The sequence below is a fragment of the Tyto alba genome, unplaced genomic scaffold, assembly GCF_018691265.1.
Source record: "Tyto alba isolate M040663 unplaced genomic scaffold, T.alba_DEE_v4.0 Super-Scaffold_42, whole genome shotgun sequence".
Taxonomy (NCBI): domain Eukaryota; kingdom Metazoa; phylum Chordata; class Aves; order Strigiformes; family Tytonidae; genus Tyto; species Tyto alba.
In genome coordinates this window covers 28,669,568-28,685,942 of record NW_024881318.1, presented here as the reverse complement: position 1 = coordinate 28,685,942, position 16,375 = coordinate 28,669,568, and the positions used below count along the sequence as shown (strand labels likewise).

The following is a 16,375-nucleotide window of genomic DNA, read 5'->3' as shown; positions in this document are numbered from 1 at the left end:
TTTCTCCTGTCTAATCACAAACCTCCCTCCCCACACACATGCTTCTTTCAGTGAGTGGGATCACTTCTCCATCATTTTCCCTTGCAGGATCTGCATTTAATTTATAAATGAAGTAGAGAAATGAGGGGAAGAGAGTAACTGGCATCCTCTTTCCTGAGCCCAAGGTTTCTGTCTGCATTTTCATCAGTCTAGAAGAATCTTCACTGTCATATCAGGTGGGCCTGGAGGGGTTGTGGAGGAATTTACATTCACCATTTTTTCTCCTGGAATAGATGAAAAAATGTGTTGCCTTGTATTCAAGTAAATGCAGTACTCTCACATTAAGACTAGATTTGATTCTGAGAGCAACTGTATGACATAATTCCCTGAGATGCCTTATGGTCCAATATTTCTGACTGTGTCCTCTTGCCAGTGAATGCCAGTTTTCCAGCACCCACTTCCAACATTTCATTGTCTTACCACCAGAAATAGATCACACATCTCCTACACAGCTCTGTGGCATTACACCCCTACAGGAATTCTTTAAAGATACTGAGTCCTGAGTAATGCTTTCATTTCTTAGTCAGGTTTCTGAGTGGCTGCTATTTCCTTCAGTGTTTTTTCTGACCACACAGAAAGCACAGTTTATGCCAGCAGACTGATTATGTCAGCTTGTCATTCCTGTCTAATTACTCCGAGTTTAGCTAGATACATCACTCAGCTTAGTTTTCAAAAATCCTTGGAGATTTTTTTGCAGTTTCAGCTGAAGATGATAAAAATACTGTAAAAGACCTGTAGTTTTTATTTATAAGTTTTGAAGTGTAGCAATAATGGCACTGTGCATCTGAAACCTCTCCAACAGCATTCCTTTCTTGGAAAAACTGTACTTGCACACAATGAGTCTTCTTTTCTAGTGTGTCCTCTGTGGATCACATCTGAGAAACCACATACTGGAAAAAAACATTTCTTCAGTCATATTTACATTGTAGATCATATGGTCTGGGTTTTCAGAAAGAGTACATTGTAGAAATCATACAGCATTTTTTTTTTGATCACTCCTGCCAAACCAGATCAAATTGATTTTTAGTAGAACTAATAAATTCCAAACACTACCCTTGATTTCTGTATCCATTCTTCTTATCTTTGAAATAATAGGTTAGTATTTTTGTTTCTCATGGTCTGAAAGCTTGTAGTGTATGAAGTACTCATTCATTAATGAATATGAGATTGCTTTAGAATTAGTTTCTGGTTTTAGCATTTCTTCTTTCCTATTTATTTTCTAAAAGTTCTTGTAGATGTTCTAAAAATAGAATCTGTGCATATTTGAAGAAATTTAATTTTCTGCCTGAGTTTTCCTTCTTAGAGATGAGCTTTTCTGAGATTTTGAGTCATATTTTAAGAAAATTATGCTGTATTTCTGTCAATCTTTCCATGGAGAACATCTGGAATTTTGTATTATTTCCACAGAGTTTTTATGTACCTGGACTTCAGCTGCTGCTGAAAATGAAGTCTGAGAATATACAAAATTTTTTCTTCATGTGAGAAAATTTTGACTAAGCTTTGAGAAGCACTAACGTCTTCATGCTGTGAAGCGAAAAATTTAAATTTGACCATAAATATTCTGATTTTTTTTCATTTTTATTCTTCCATTCCTCTAGCAGGTTGGTCCAATTTGTAACACCGCTGTGTTCTGACAGCAAAGGAGTGACATGCTGGGTCCATCTGCATTTCACCCCTGTCCAGTGAGGTCTGCGTAATGGTGTAAACTGTGAATCATACTAGTCACTCTGAAGAGTCAAGGGACTCCATCATGCTGGTGGCCCAAATGAGACCATATAAAGCTGCAGGGTGGGATTTGTCTTCTATGGTTCAGATTCTTAGAGGACACTCAGAGGGTGCACTGAAAGGTTGTATCATTAGGCTCTCATGGGTTAGAAATTCCACAGCTGAGGATGCAGAGACAAACTTTGTAATTTCCTCATGTATACACATATTATGATAAAGTAATTTCATGACTGTAGGTATTTTTTGCACAGAATTCCTACCTTATTCAGTGAACACAATGGATCTGTTGGGAAGATGATCTGCAGTAAAGGAAAACCTCCCTCTAGCAAACCTCGTCTATTGCATTACTTGGAGTATCTGCATTTCCTAGTGAAAACTTGGTCTCTACCTGCCCAGAAGAAAAGGCCTGTACTATAAAGACTCTAAAAAGAGCCATAGAAGTAGGTTCTAAGTGGAAGAGGGAGAGAAATTAAATGAAATAGAGGATGATATGTGTTGGAGGGACAACACAGCAGGACATAAGCAATCCAGGAAGTTCCTGGAATGCATTGATGATTAATTCCTTCTCCAGTTGATAGAGAAGCCAACAAGGAGAGGTGCTATGCTGTACCTCATTCTTCCCAACAAGGAGGGGCTGGTGAAGTGTGAAGCTCAAGGGCAGCCTTGGCTGCAGTGACCATGAAATGGGGGAGTTCAAGATCCTTAGGGCAGCAAGGAGGGCGCACAAGTTCGCTACCCTGGACCACAGAAGAGCAGACTTTGGCCTCTTCAGGAATCTGCTTGGCAGAGTAGCATGAGATAAAGCCCTGGAGGGAAGAGGGGCCCAGGAGAGCTGGTTAATATTCCAGGATCACCTCCTTCAAGCTCAGGAGCAATGCATCCCCATAAACAGGAGGCTTGCATTGATGAACAAGTTGCTCCTGGACAAACTCAAATGTAGAAGGGAAGCCTACAGAGGGTGGAAGTGAGGACAGGTAGCCTGGGAGGAATACAGAGAAACCGTTCGAGCAGCCAGGGATCAGGTTAGGAAGACCAAAGCCCTAACAGAATTAAATCTGGCCAGGGACATCAAGGGCAACAGGAAAAGCTCCTACAGGTATGTTAGAAATAAAAGGAAGATAAGGGAAAGTGTGGGTCCTCTCTGGAAGGAAACAGGACACCTGGTTACCCGCTATATGGAGGAGGCTGAGGTACACAACAACTTTTTTGCCTTGGTCTTCACCAGCAAGGGTTCAGCCACATCACACAAGTCGCAGAAGGCAAAGGTGAGGAATGGGAGAATGAAGAATCACGCACTGTAGAAGATCAAGTTTGAGACCATCTAAGGAACCTGAAGGTGCACAAATCCATGGGACTTATGTGATTCATCTGAGGGTCCTGAGGGAACTGGCAGATGAAGTGGCACAGCCACTATCCACCACATTTGAGAAGTTGATGCAGTCCAGAGAAGTTCCTGCTGACAGAAAATGGGAAAACATAACCCCCCTTTTTAAAAAGGAAAAAGGAGACCCAGGAAAGTACAGGCCAGTCAGTCCCACCTCTGGCCGGCAGGGTCATGGAACAGATCATCCTGGAAACGATGCTAGGGCACATGGAAAATAAGGAGGTGATTGGTGACAGCCAACATGGCTTCACTAAAGGCAAACTGTGCCTGACAAATTTGGTGGCCTTCTATGATGGGGTTGTAGCATTGGTGGATAAGGCAAGAGCAATCTACCTGGACTTGTGCCAAGCTTTTGAAGCTTTTGATACTCTCCCACATGACATCCTTGCCTCTAAATTGGAGAAACATGGATTTAATGGATGGACCACTTGGTGGAAAAGGAATTGGCTGAATGGTCACACTCAAAGAGCTGTGGTCAACAGCTTGATGTGCAAGGAGAAAGTGGTGACGAGTGGCATTCCTCAGGGGTTGGTGTTGGAACCAGAGCTGTTTGGCATCTTTGTCAGTGACATGGACAGTGGGACTGAGTGCACCCTCAGCAAGTTTGCTGACACCAAGCTGTGTGGTGCGGTCAGCACACTGGAGGGAGGGATGCCATCCGGAGGGAACTTGACAGGATTGAGAAGTGGGACTGTGCAAATCTCATGAAGTTCAACAAAGCCCAGTGCAAGGTCCTGCACATGGGTTGGGGCAATCCCAAGCACAAATACAGGCTGGGTGTTGAGTGGATTGAGAGCACTTCTCCTGTGGAGAAGGACTTGAGAGTATTAGTGGAGGGAAAATTTAGTATGAGCCAGCATTGTGCGCTCGCAGCCCAGAAAGCCAATTGTGTCCTGTGCTGCCTCAAGAGCAGTGTGGCCAGCAGGTCAAGGGAAGGGATTCCGCCCCTCTACTCTGTTCTCACGAGACCCCACCTGCAGAGCTGTGTCCAGCTCTGGGGCCCCCAGCGTAAGAAGGACATGGACCTGCTACAGCAAGTCCAGAGAAGGGCCACAAAGATGATCAGGAGGCTGGAGCACCTCCCTTATGAGGACAGGCTGAGAGAGCTGGGGTTGTCCATTGTGGACATGAGAAAGCCTCCGGGCAGACCTCATAGCAGCTTTCCAGTCCTTCAAGGGGACCTACAGGAAAGATGGGGAGGGATTCTGTCGGGGAGTGTAGGGATAGGATGAGGGGTAAATGTTTTTAAATGGAAAGAGAATAGATTTGGAGAAGATACAAGGAAGAAATTCTTTCGTGTGCGGGCAGTGAGACCCTGGCACAGGGTGCCCAGAGCAGCTGTGGCTGCCCCCTCCCTGGAAGGGTTCAAGGCCAGGCTGGACGGGGCTTTGAGAAACCTGGTCTGGTGGAAGGTGTCCCTGCCCATGGCAGGGGGGTTGGAACATGATGATCCTGAAGATCCCTTCCAACCCAAATCATTCTATGATTCTATGATTTTTATAGTTATAGTAGCTGAATTCTTCTCAGGGGAACTGAACTCTTCCTTCCTACAATACCTGTGTAATTCGAGCTGAGGGACAACTTTACAGTTGGCATGAGTGCTCTCCATAGTCTGGGAAACTCAAGAGTTTGGAAATACTAGCCATTAGGATTGTGAGTAGGATTTCTGTGTCAGCAGAATGCAGGATATATTAAGTCAGAATAATGCATACACACAAAGCAGCCGAATTAAAATTACACAAGCAACCTAATTCCTGTCGTTTCCTAGCCCTGAATACTTGGCTTTGCATCTGGATTCTGATGGCATAATTCAGCATAGTTTTTTCAATCTCTAAGATTTATGTAAAGGAGTTGAGGTTTTTCTTCTTACAAAGCACTGAAATAGTATCAGACTGGGATGTTACCTTCCTCCTCCAACTAAGTTCCCATTTACTTCTATGTTTCATTATTCCCTGTCTTGTCAGTGTACTTTTACACTCTTGATCCCGCTCACCTAATGACCTCAACAAGCTCTGTAACAGCCGTGTGTCAGTGACCACTGTCTTACCCACCAGCAGCCAGGACACTGCCTCCCTCACATTGCTTTCAAAAGAGAAATCCATTTCCCCTCTCCTCCTGATGGGGCCAAATACCTTATCCTGCCCTTTCAGATACTCTGCCTCATCTTCTCTTGCTCGGATTCATAGCTCACGGGCTGGATAGGGCAGCCAACACAGCGCTCAGTGCCACTCCGCCCAGCCTCCCCCTCCTTTGGCTGTGCCCACCTGGCAGGACAGAACAGGACATTGCTGCTCAGGGATTACATACTGTCCCACAGTTAGAACAGGATAGGATAGGATAGGATAGGATAGGATAGGATAGGATAGGATAGGATAGGATAGGATAGGATAGGATAGGATAGGATAGGATAGGATAGGATAGGATAGGATAGGATAGGATAGGATAGAAAGAATAGAATAGAATAGAATAGAATAGAATAGAATAGAATAGAATAGAATAGAATAGAATAGAATAGAATAGAATAGAATAGAATAGAATAGAATAGAATAGAATAGAATAGAATAGAATAGAATAGGAATAATTTCAGTTGGATGGGACCTACAACAATCATCTAGTCCAACTGACTGACCACTTCAGGCTGACCAAAAGTTAAAGCATGTTATTAAGGGCATTGTCCAAATGCCTCTTAAACACTGATGGCCTTCGGGCAACAATCACCTCTCTAGAAACCCCATTCCAGTGTCTGACCACCCTCTCAGTAAAGAAATGCTTCCTAATGTCCATTCTAAACCTCCCCGTGTGCAGCTTTGAGCCATTCCCATGCATCCTGTCACTGGATCCCATGGAGAAGAGATCAGCACCTCCCACTCCACTTCCCCTCTTCAGGAAGCTTCAGAAAGCAATGAGGTCACCCCTCAGCCTCCTTTTCTCCAAACTATACAAGCCCAAAGTCCTTAGCTGCATCTCATAGGACATGCCTTCCAGCCCTTTCACCAGCTTTGTTGCTCTCCTCTGGACACACTGACGTACCTTCACATCCTTCTTAAATGGTGGGGCCCTGAACTGCGCACAGTACTTAAGGTGAAGCTGCACCATTGCTGAATACAGCCAGATAATCACCCCTTTTGCCTGGCTGGTTATGCTGTGTTGGATGCACCCCAGGATGTCATTTGTCCTTATGGCTGCCAGGACACACTGCTGACTGTTATTGACCTTAGCATCACACCAGCACCCTCACAGCCCTTTCTGCAGGGCTGCTCTCCAGCCACTCCTCTCCCAGTTTGCTTGTGTCCAGCATTACGCTGTCCCAGGTACAGAATCTGGCATGTGGACCTGTTAAGTTTCATCGCAGTAACCACAGCCCAATGCTTCAATCTATCTGGATCCCTCTGCAAGGCCTCTTGTCCCTCAAGAGGGTCAACAGCACCACAGCACCTTGCAGTTTGGTACCATCAGCAAACCTGCTGACAGTGCATTCAACTCCTGCATCCAGACCATTGATAAATACATTGACCAGGACTGGCCTGACAACTGAACGGAGATGAACACAGCTGGCGACAGTTGTCTGCCAGACACAGCCCCAGGGGCAGTGGCATGCCTTTCCCTGTGCCTGTGTACTGCCAGACATTTAGGCCCCTGTTTGTCTGCTATCACCTCAGTCAGAAGTGCTCAAAATCAGTGCAAACCACCAGGACAGAGCAGGCTGAACCACCTTGACAAAGTACTTACCTTTCAGCCTTAAATCTCACTGGGTGCTGCTTGATATCAATTCTGGCTGTATAAATGTAGATGCTCCGTTACACACCAACTGACCAGCCCATGTAGTTTGAAAAGATAAACAGGCTGCAGTACCCTGAGCAGTGCCATAGAGAAGAAACCCTCCCCCTCCTGCCCTGCTTTCTACTGCAATGGGCTCTTTCAATTTTGACAGCACATCCTCTTTCTTCATAGGTGTCGTGGTTTAGGCCTGATTGACAGCCAACCACAATGCAGCACCTCTCTCTCCCTTCCCCTCCGGCAATGAGAAAGGACAGAGAGCCAGGCTTGGGGTTCAAGATAGGACTGGGATGGGGGAAAATCCCCCTTTTATGATCATGAGCAAAAGGCAGACTCATTAGGGGAAGAAAAAAAGAACATACATTTATTACAGACACTAACAACACATAACAGAGTAGGACAGTGAGAAGCATTGCCACATCTTGAGAACACCTTCCCCCCACCCCTCCCTTCTTCCCGGGCTCAGTTCTGCTCCCGATATCTCTACCTCCTCCCCCAGTGGCGCAGGGGCAGGGAATGGGGGGTGCAGTCAGTGCTGCCACTTCCTTCATCTTTGGTGAGGGGAGTGTCCAAAACTTGTTACCCCCTGCTCCATCGTGGTCCCCCTCTCACAGGAGACAGTCCTCCACAAACTTTCTCTGACTTGAATTCCTCCCATGGGCCGCAGCGTTCCCCACACTGCTCCGTCATGGGTCACTAACTTCCTCCGACTGGATTCTCTCCCACGGCTGCAGCCCTTCCCGAGCTGCTCCGGCGTGGGACTCCCCCGCATGCTGCAATCCTCCCAGCACTGAATTACAGCAGCGGGGCTACCTTTTCCCATGAGACCCCGGCCTTCTTCGGGCACAGAACCTTGATCAGCCGAGCAGGAACAACAGGCTGTAAATCAATGTCTGCTCCACCGTAGATCTTCATGGGTGGCAGGGGGGGGCCGCCCTGCTGTCTCACCACAGGATCCAGGGGGGTCTCTGCTCCGGCACACCTCCCCCCTCCTTTCTTCCTCCGTTCCTCCACTGACCTTGGTGTTCATGCAGCTGCAGCAACTCCTCCTCCCAAGTCCCACTGCCCGTCACCACGTCCCTTCTTAAATACGTTATCGCAGAGGCGCAGCCGATTGGCTCAATTTCCCAAACAGAAGTGGAGCTGACTTGGAGCTGGGGGAGCTTCGAGAAGCTTCTCACAGGGGGCCGCCCTGATAGCCCCCTCCCCTGCCACCAAAAAACTCCACCACTCACTCAACCCAGGACAATAGGAACTCTGCAAACCTTAGGAACCCTTCTGGTGCAATTCTTTGGCTTTGTGTTATGGGGAGCACCACGAAGAGTGCAACTCGCAACTTTGAGAAATCTGATTTTCAGAACCAGCAGATTCATTAACCACTCTATCATCCATCCATCCATCCATCCATCCATCCATCCATCCATCCATCCATCCATCCATCCATCCATCCATCCATCCATCCATCCATCCATCCATCCATCCATATCTATCTATCTACCTGTAGCCATACAGCCGTATCTGTATCTCCCCCTGCACTGGTCCCAGCAAGAACGCCAGAACTGCGGATGCTGACCCTACAATGCTCCTGGGCAGTCAGGCCATTGCAGCTCTCATGGTTCCACCACCAAACTAACTCCTTCCCCACCTGCACCGATGGCCGCCCCGCCACACACCCTCCCTTGGGCAGAGCAGCCCTGCATGACACCGCTCCCCACAGGCACCCCCAGCTGCTGTCATCGGACAACTATGGCGGTGAGGCCGTGGGCCAGGTTGTGGCCTGCCTCAACATGGCGGAGTGGGGCCCCGGGGGAGCCTGCTGGCAGAGGGCTCGGAGAGGCCAGCGCCCCTGCCCTTGGGGGGCTGCGAGATGCTCTCTCACATTTAAAGCCTTGCTTTTTGGCTTTCTAGGAAGTAGTTGCTGGTTAAAACTGTAGATACAAAGACTTTAGCTGAACATCACGCTCACCTGGTTTAGTATTTACACATTCTGGAAATGTATTTGCTATTGCCCAAACAGTGCTGCCAAACCTGCTACCAGGAGTTTGAGAAGCAAAAATCAATGATGCTCATTTCAACATCTTTGTCACAGTGCATCCTTCTACTTATACTATTTTGATTACAATCTTCCAAACTTTAATGAACATACAGGAAATTTTAGTTGTGAATGTGCCCTCTCATGAAACTGATTCCCTCATACATCTTACGAATTGCTATCATGGACAGAAGACTTATTCTGAGCAACGTACCACATGATTTGCTACATCTTTCAAGATACCATACTAAAGACGTCACCTTGGTGTCAGATCTCTTAACTTGAGGTTCCTAATGTTCAACATCTGGACATGCCTTGCATATCAATTAAGGCAACAGCTTACTAAAAGACGACAAAACTTCATACCCTTTAGTGGGTACATACAGGAATTCCGAATCAGGCTGGAGAATTTTCAGGTTTGTAGCACAATGGAAACTTTGCAGAGGCTTCATACTGGTCACCAAGCTGTTGGGAAGGAAACTGAAGGAGAAGCAGCAAGAGCTTTGTCCGGTGAAGTCCAAGATGAAGTACTGGATGGAACAATACACATTTGTAAAGCACTAATGCTGTATTTTCACACTTTGCAGAAGCAGCATACCCTAATCCTGGGTAAACTTACATGAATTATTATTTTCAGTTTACATCCTGTAAGTTGCCTGTGTTTTCTAAGACTCTGCTCTCCTTGTGATGATATTCTGTAATGTGATGGCCATACTGTGCAATTCTAACTCAGAAAAAGCACTTTTTAATACCTTGCCCAATAAGTTAGCCATAATAATATTTTCTAGATACACATCATACAGTCAATATTACAGTGCAAGGTACAGACAGCCAAAGGTGACACCTGATTTCTGATGTTTGCTGAGTAGCCAGTACACTTAATATGTATTATAAATAGCATTCAGTGCAATTATAATTTACATAAAAGAACTCTGTATAGAGTCGTATAAAGAGGAAGTAATTAAAACCATAGCATACTACCTACCTAAAGGTGTAGAGTTAAGGTTTCCATGGCAACCTTAACTCTGCATTTCCTGCCTTTTGTGGTTTCAAAAGCCCAGATTCAGTGTTTCTTTAATATAGTATTTCACACTGAATACTTTTACCAATAGAAGGATTATTTTGAAACCTGACATTTCTAGCACTCCTAGTACTAACCCAGTTTGCACAGCAATGTTATAAATTATTCAGAAGAAACTGTACTAATACATAGCTCACAACAAAGGCCAAACTTGCCTCAAGCTGGTGTAATGTATTATGGATATGTGGTAGCCTCTTCATAGATAAGGTGCTGGCAGCTTCCCTTTGGAGGCCTGTTTTATTTCCACCATGACACCGGCTGAAAAACTATCTGGCCTGGAAAACGCCAGATTAACTGAAGGCAAGAAGGAACATGTCTGCAAATGTAAAATGGGAAAAAATCATTTATTTGAATTATAACTCATCAAAGAACACATACCAAGTACACCTGGAAAAATGCTGGTTGTGAAGAAAAGCAACGCTGCATTAGACAGAACTGTTCCAATTTTGAACCTCTAACTTTTGATTAGACTTCTGTAACTGACTTCAGCAAGTGTGTATGGGCACACAGGTATTTGTCCATCTCTTGGCTGACTGCGTTTGAAAATGAAAGTCACTTTTATAGCTTACTAGTAAATAATGCTACCACCCGGGTTTTCAGAGCCAAATTATATAGATTCAACTCTTTATAGGCTGCTTTACTTAAATGCTAAGTAAAAACCATGTTTTCAGTTATTCTTATTGTAAGGCTTCATAGAAAATCCCTGAAGAAAACACATGTATTGTAAATTTTAAGGTAATCTTTAAACTTGTTAACAAAAATGTTCTGATTTCTTGAGTAAAAACTCTTAAGCACTAGTACATTTTATTTCAGTTTTTATGGTACATGAAAATGTTCCTCATTCTACCAAATGTATTTGAAATTTGGCAAACTTTACATTAGTTTTTGTGTAAAGAGACATTTAATACCCAGAATTGTAATACCTTTAATAACCTGCTCCAGGTGTGTGTGTGTGTGGGGAAGTAAGATTAAGGAATTTCTTACATCAATAGGCACATATCTTTGCCAGTAAAGCCACTACATAAAATTCTGTTCCATAACATACTGTCATCGTTTGTATCCAACTGACAAAATTTAGTTCTTAAACATGGAAAAACTCCTGAATCAAATAAACTTCAGATGCATTTTTTTCACAAAGAAGCAATCAAAACCAGACACAAAAACGTGAAGAAGACTGAAGAAATATAATACAACAGAATTTAAGTTTACCACCAACAGGTATCTCTTGCACACTACTCAACCTTTGCAGTGCATACAGGAAATGTTAGGAAAAAAGACAGCAGATAGCAAATTACATTTTATTAACTCACAGTAGGACCTTTCCCAACTTATTCAAATCTCAATATGCTTGTTCAGACTTAGCAACTTTTACGCGCATGCTTAATTTAGTAAACTCAAGTATAAAGTAGAGTTGATACTTGCTGTCTATAAAATATTCAGTTTAAGAGAGAAAAAAGTTTGCATGTCTGTCCCCCAGTTTGGGTATGTTAATATATGCACAAAGTTAAGTCAATGTGTAGGTATTGCCTCCAGAGGTATTAACCCTAAATTGATTTTTCTTAGCCACTAATAAAAACTGGGCCACAGTGAGAGATCTACTAGACCTTTGTAATGATAACCAAATTCCTTCTTAAATACCTAACCCTCAGGAACTGACCTATCAAGCAAACCCTTCAAAAACTTTACTGACTAATTTAAGACTTGGGTAACATGAATATCCTCCCAAGAGTACAATATATTAAAATAAAACTAAGTGAAAAAAAGAGCTTTGTAGTATTGTACAGAATTAATTGGCATCATCCACTGGTTTCAATCAGAATTCACGATTCTGTTTAATTTTAAAACTTGTCTTTATTCACATGAAAGAGAAAATATTAAAATTTAGTGAAATGCAGAACTCAGACCTTCCTTTAAAAAAGTTGTATTTAAAGAAATTTAATTACAAAATTTACAAAACCAAAGCACTGAAGTAATGAAATTATTAGCAAATATACTCATTAATCTAACCATTACACAGCATTAACCCTTTATACTAGAGCCTTAATTCTCGCCAAAAGCAGTGTATTTTCAACAGTAATCTAAAGTAGAGCAGTACAAATAACTCATCTGAAAAAGATACAAGGATTATTCATATGTAGACATGTTTATAGATCATCCCCAATAAAGATAACTGAAAATATATATTCTGCTATAAATTAACACAATAGATTTATAAAATTGGTATAATTTTAAATTAGAATTCAGATACATTTTCATATCAATGCCTATGATACACTAACTACATTTCACAAATACTATACTGTATATCACATATGTATATTCATATATAAGAATTAACATATTGTACTTAATAATTGTATCCACTGATCTCTCACTTAAAAAGCACCAAAGAAAGCATATAAAGGCATACATAAACATCACTGAACAGAAGTAGAATGCTGCACAGTGGAAAAAAAATACCACATTTAATTCAGAAAAGTATTAATTTTTATTTCAGCATTTATTTGCTAAACTTTTGAATCTTGCTTTTAACGTGGTTGATATTTACATGGACACCTGCCAACCTTCAGCAACCGATTTGTGCCTTTCTGATATTGTTTCTTAATGTAAATCTAATTTAAGTTCTTTGTATTAGTATGAAAATCTTGTATTGTTTTCCTGAGGAAAGCTGCTTTTTGCCTGCACATAAAATTTATTTTAGACCTAAGTCTCTGGTTTGGCTTCAATCCCAGAATATTCTGATTTCTAAACAAACTGCAAAGCATATCATATGGGTATCATGATTAAAAAGCCATAGTCCTCATTGTGGATTCTGCAAGATATTAATCCCTGTTATAGTTCCATTTATTTCATTGCAGTTACGTTTCTTATTTTAATATACTTGCCATGTTTGGTCTCAGTACAAAATATGAAAATGGCATACTTAAAATGAAGCACAGTACTGATACAAATTTAATTTTTTTCTGACCTGGTCCTGGAGACTAATAATATCACAAATGATCATATATTACAGCTGGTTTTGAAGCTGAAAACTGTTTCAAGTAAGTTAAGTAATTTCCCAGTAGGGAAAGTATGAGTACATGAATACATGTTTTTAATCACTCTTAATCAGGTAACACTTTTAAAATCAGCAGTATGAAATGCTCGTTCATATGGCTGTTTGCTATGGTAAAGCACATTCTAAATATACACCCATCTCAGTTCCCATATATTTTCAAATAAACTTGTCTGGTGACAAGAGACAGAGAAAAGAGCCTATAGACTTTTTAAGATTAGGCAAAGGTTTCCATAGAGGAACAGGGGGTTTTCCTTAATTTTTTCTCCTTGAACTATTGAACATTGAGCTGCTTTGACCAAACTTTCCAGCATTATGTCCCTTCAGACAGCAACTATACCTGGATCACTTGAGCTCTAAAGTTTCATAAAATTTCAAGTAATGCCAAACAGGAACTTTAATGGTGCATAATTGGTTCCATTCTATGAGAGGTTGCAGCTGGTTTATCAGAGACCTCTTTGCTAATGACTTCTAGAAACCACTCTCTTTTCTATCTATCAGAAATAAATATCGTTTGTAGTTTTCAGAGGCTGAATTTAGTCTTTGCTTCTATTATGGATCATGAATTTCATTGGTCATTCAGTTTTTGTTGTTGTTCCAATAAATTAGCTTTAAAAATTGTTCTGTTACAATAAATATACCATTTTTATTCTAAAGCAGTATTTCACTTTGGAGGCAGAAACACAAGACCAGTCCTAATCCTATTATATTTGGGGGGATCTGGTGTAATATCTAGTGCTAGTTCTCAAATTCCTTGTTGTACAGTTGAGTACCTCTTGACCAGAGGTCTGAATCTTTGCTTGAATGATTAAAACCATAAGTAAGGCTTTGTAAGACTTTTCTGACAGAAGATAATCTGACCTGTTAACTTTCTGAGATCAGAGTCAAGGTTGGGAAGTAAGAAGGCACATATTGATAAAAATAGAACAGCTCCTAGCACATCAAAGCATAGAGATTTGTCTCAGAAGGCTGTTGGCAATTTGTAAAACGTCAGGTTATTTCAGGTACCTCACTGAAATGTGTAGCTACTTTGACAAGTGGATGCAGGTAAGACATGGGGAAAAATCCTTAAGAGTGAACAGTCTGTGCCAAAAAAAAAGGGTTAGAATTTGTACCTAGATTAAGATAAACACAAAATATCAGGGTGCCTTGTGCCAAGGAGCAGCAGAAAAGGAGACAAGCATGTCCTAAATCTTTTTTTTTTTAACTTTTCACTGTACAAAAAATGTTGATGTTTAATACACAGCTATAAACACTGCCTCCTAACAGTGTATTAGGCTATATTTATTGTAGGCCCCATGGCAAATGTGAGAAACTTTGAAGAATGACATGTTAGGGTTAATGGATATGGTGAGATCAGTCGTCAGATGGTCTGGAGAACACCATTTGAATGGGCCAAATAGGGAACTCCAGCCATCAGGAGTCTTATCACTGATTTTTAACAGTTAAGACATGAAGCTTCCACACTGAGCAGAAACTGGGAAGTTAAGTTTTGATTCCAAACAAAGAGCATATAAAGAGGGCTGGTTTCCAGATGAAAATCAAAGTCCTTCATCACTAGACACTGGTTGGATTCCCATGAATCTCAAGATGTGTTATGCTACTCACCCCATTTAAGATCTCTTGGGACTGAATTCCTTCACACGGAAAAACTCTTCCTTCATCCCAATTCTTCCCATCTCAAATCCTTATCAACACCCTCTGAAACAGCTCACAGCAGGACCTTGTAACAATTATAAACCCCATCCCTTACCCTGGCCCTAATCTCAACTGTGGGCTGACCTTAGCCAAAGACCCCAAGCCACAGTCAAGATGGAAAAGCTCTCATGGGAGAATTCTTTGTGATGCACAAACCTGCCCTTGGTAGCCCTTTTGCAGCCCCACCACAACAGGACCCTTCAGCTTTATGTTTCTTCTAATCTTAACCCTTAAAGTGGCCAGGTAGCCCTTAAGCCCAGAAAACCCAAACCGTGGCACAGATTAGAAAGTTTTTAGGAGAGAACTGCCTTGGCAGCCCACACCTTCCCTCAGCAGCCTGTCTGCAGCCCCACTTCACCTAGATCCCTAGGCTTTGTCTCTCTTAGAACCTTAGTGCTAGAAGTGCATAGACCTTTAACACCAGAGAGCCCCAAACATGACTCACATAAAAAGTCCCCAGAGAATTCCTTTTGCAGCCCACACCTTTCCTCAGCAGTCCCAGTCCAGCTAGAACCCTAGGAACTGTTCTCACCTTAAATGTACCCAGGGCATTAACTCCAGGTAAACCCAAACATGGCCCTGATGGAAGTCTTTGACAGTAATTCTTCTGCAGAGCAAGCTGTCCCTAGGGAGCCCCTTTGCACACCCACCACAACTAGACACTGAGGAACTGTCTCTCTTCTGACCCTAAAACTGCCCAGAACCCACTTTCTGCAGCCCAAACCTTCCCTTGGCAACTTCTCTGCAGCCCCACTCCACACAGACCCCCAGGCTTTGTCTCCCTCTGAACTCAAACTCTAGCCTTAACCCAAGCCATGTGCTGAGCCTTACTCTAGGATGTCAAATAAATAAAACCAACTAAAATGGCTAAAATAGAAAACTATTAAGAAAATTTCTTTGTGGCTAAACTTGCCTTTAGCACTACCTTTGCAGCTTTGCTCCATGTACGCCACTATGGTTTGTCTCTCATAAAACCCTTATGCAAGGATCCCAAGCCATGGCCAAGGTGTAAAAGGCCTGAGGGAAGGATTCTTTTTGCAGCCCAAACCTTCCACTGCCAGTCCACTTGCAGCCCTGCTTCACCTGGGCCCCTGCGCTTAGTCTGTTTCTCATCCATTAAGTCTCTATGAGCGGCCAGAGCATTAAGCTGTGACAACCCCTGAGAGCAAGCCCTCAAGCAAGAAGCTCTCAGCTGAGCAAGCCCTCAACTTGCCCCTTCCCCCTCCAAGATGGAACCTTCAACAGCGTGTTTGTGTGCACGAGGCCATTGTTTCAGTACCTGCTCAATGCTAGGAGCTCACTTATGACAGTTGTCCTCCAGAGGAAAGGATCAAATCTTGATTCAGCTCCTATCTTTGGAACTCTTGATCCTTCACGTTGCACGCATTTTATCCTGTTCTTATCTTTGGACTTATCCCAGCACACCTACCACCCCTGGAGGCCACAACTTATTTATTCAATTGTCGCCTTTTTAGCACACTCATCAACAATACCTCGGTAGCGGCCGCAGGGCCGACCCTGCGCATGCGCCGTGCCTTGCCCTACCTTACCCTGCCTTGCCCCGCCACGCCGCGTGGGGTGGGG

General features: G+C 42.9%; 1 long non-coding RNA gene across 1 annotated transcript; it reads right to left on the bottom strand.

Annotated features, from left to right (window-relative positions):
• Positions 1 to 8,869: 8,869 nt before the first annotated feature.
• Positions 8,870 to 16,347, bottom strand: LOC116965506. Its single transcript, XR_004409412.2, has 2 exons — positions 14,702 to 16,347; positions 8,870 to 10,354 (listed from the first exon to the last, which is right to left on the bottom strand). It is a non-coding gene; the product is annotated as an uncharacterized LOC116965506 (long non-coding RNA).
• Positions 16,348 to 16,375: the final 28 nt, after the last annotated feature.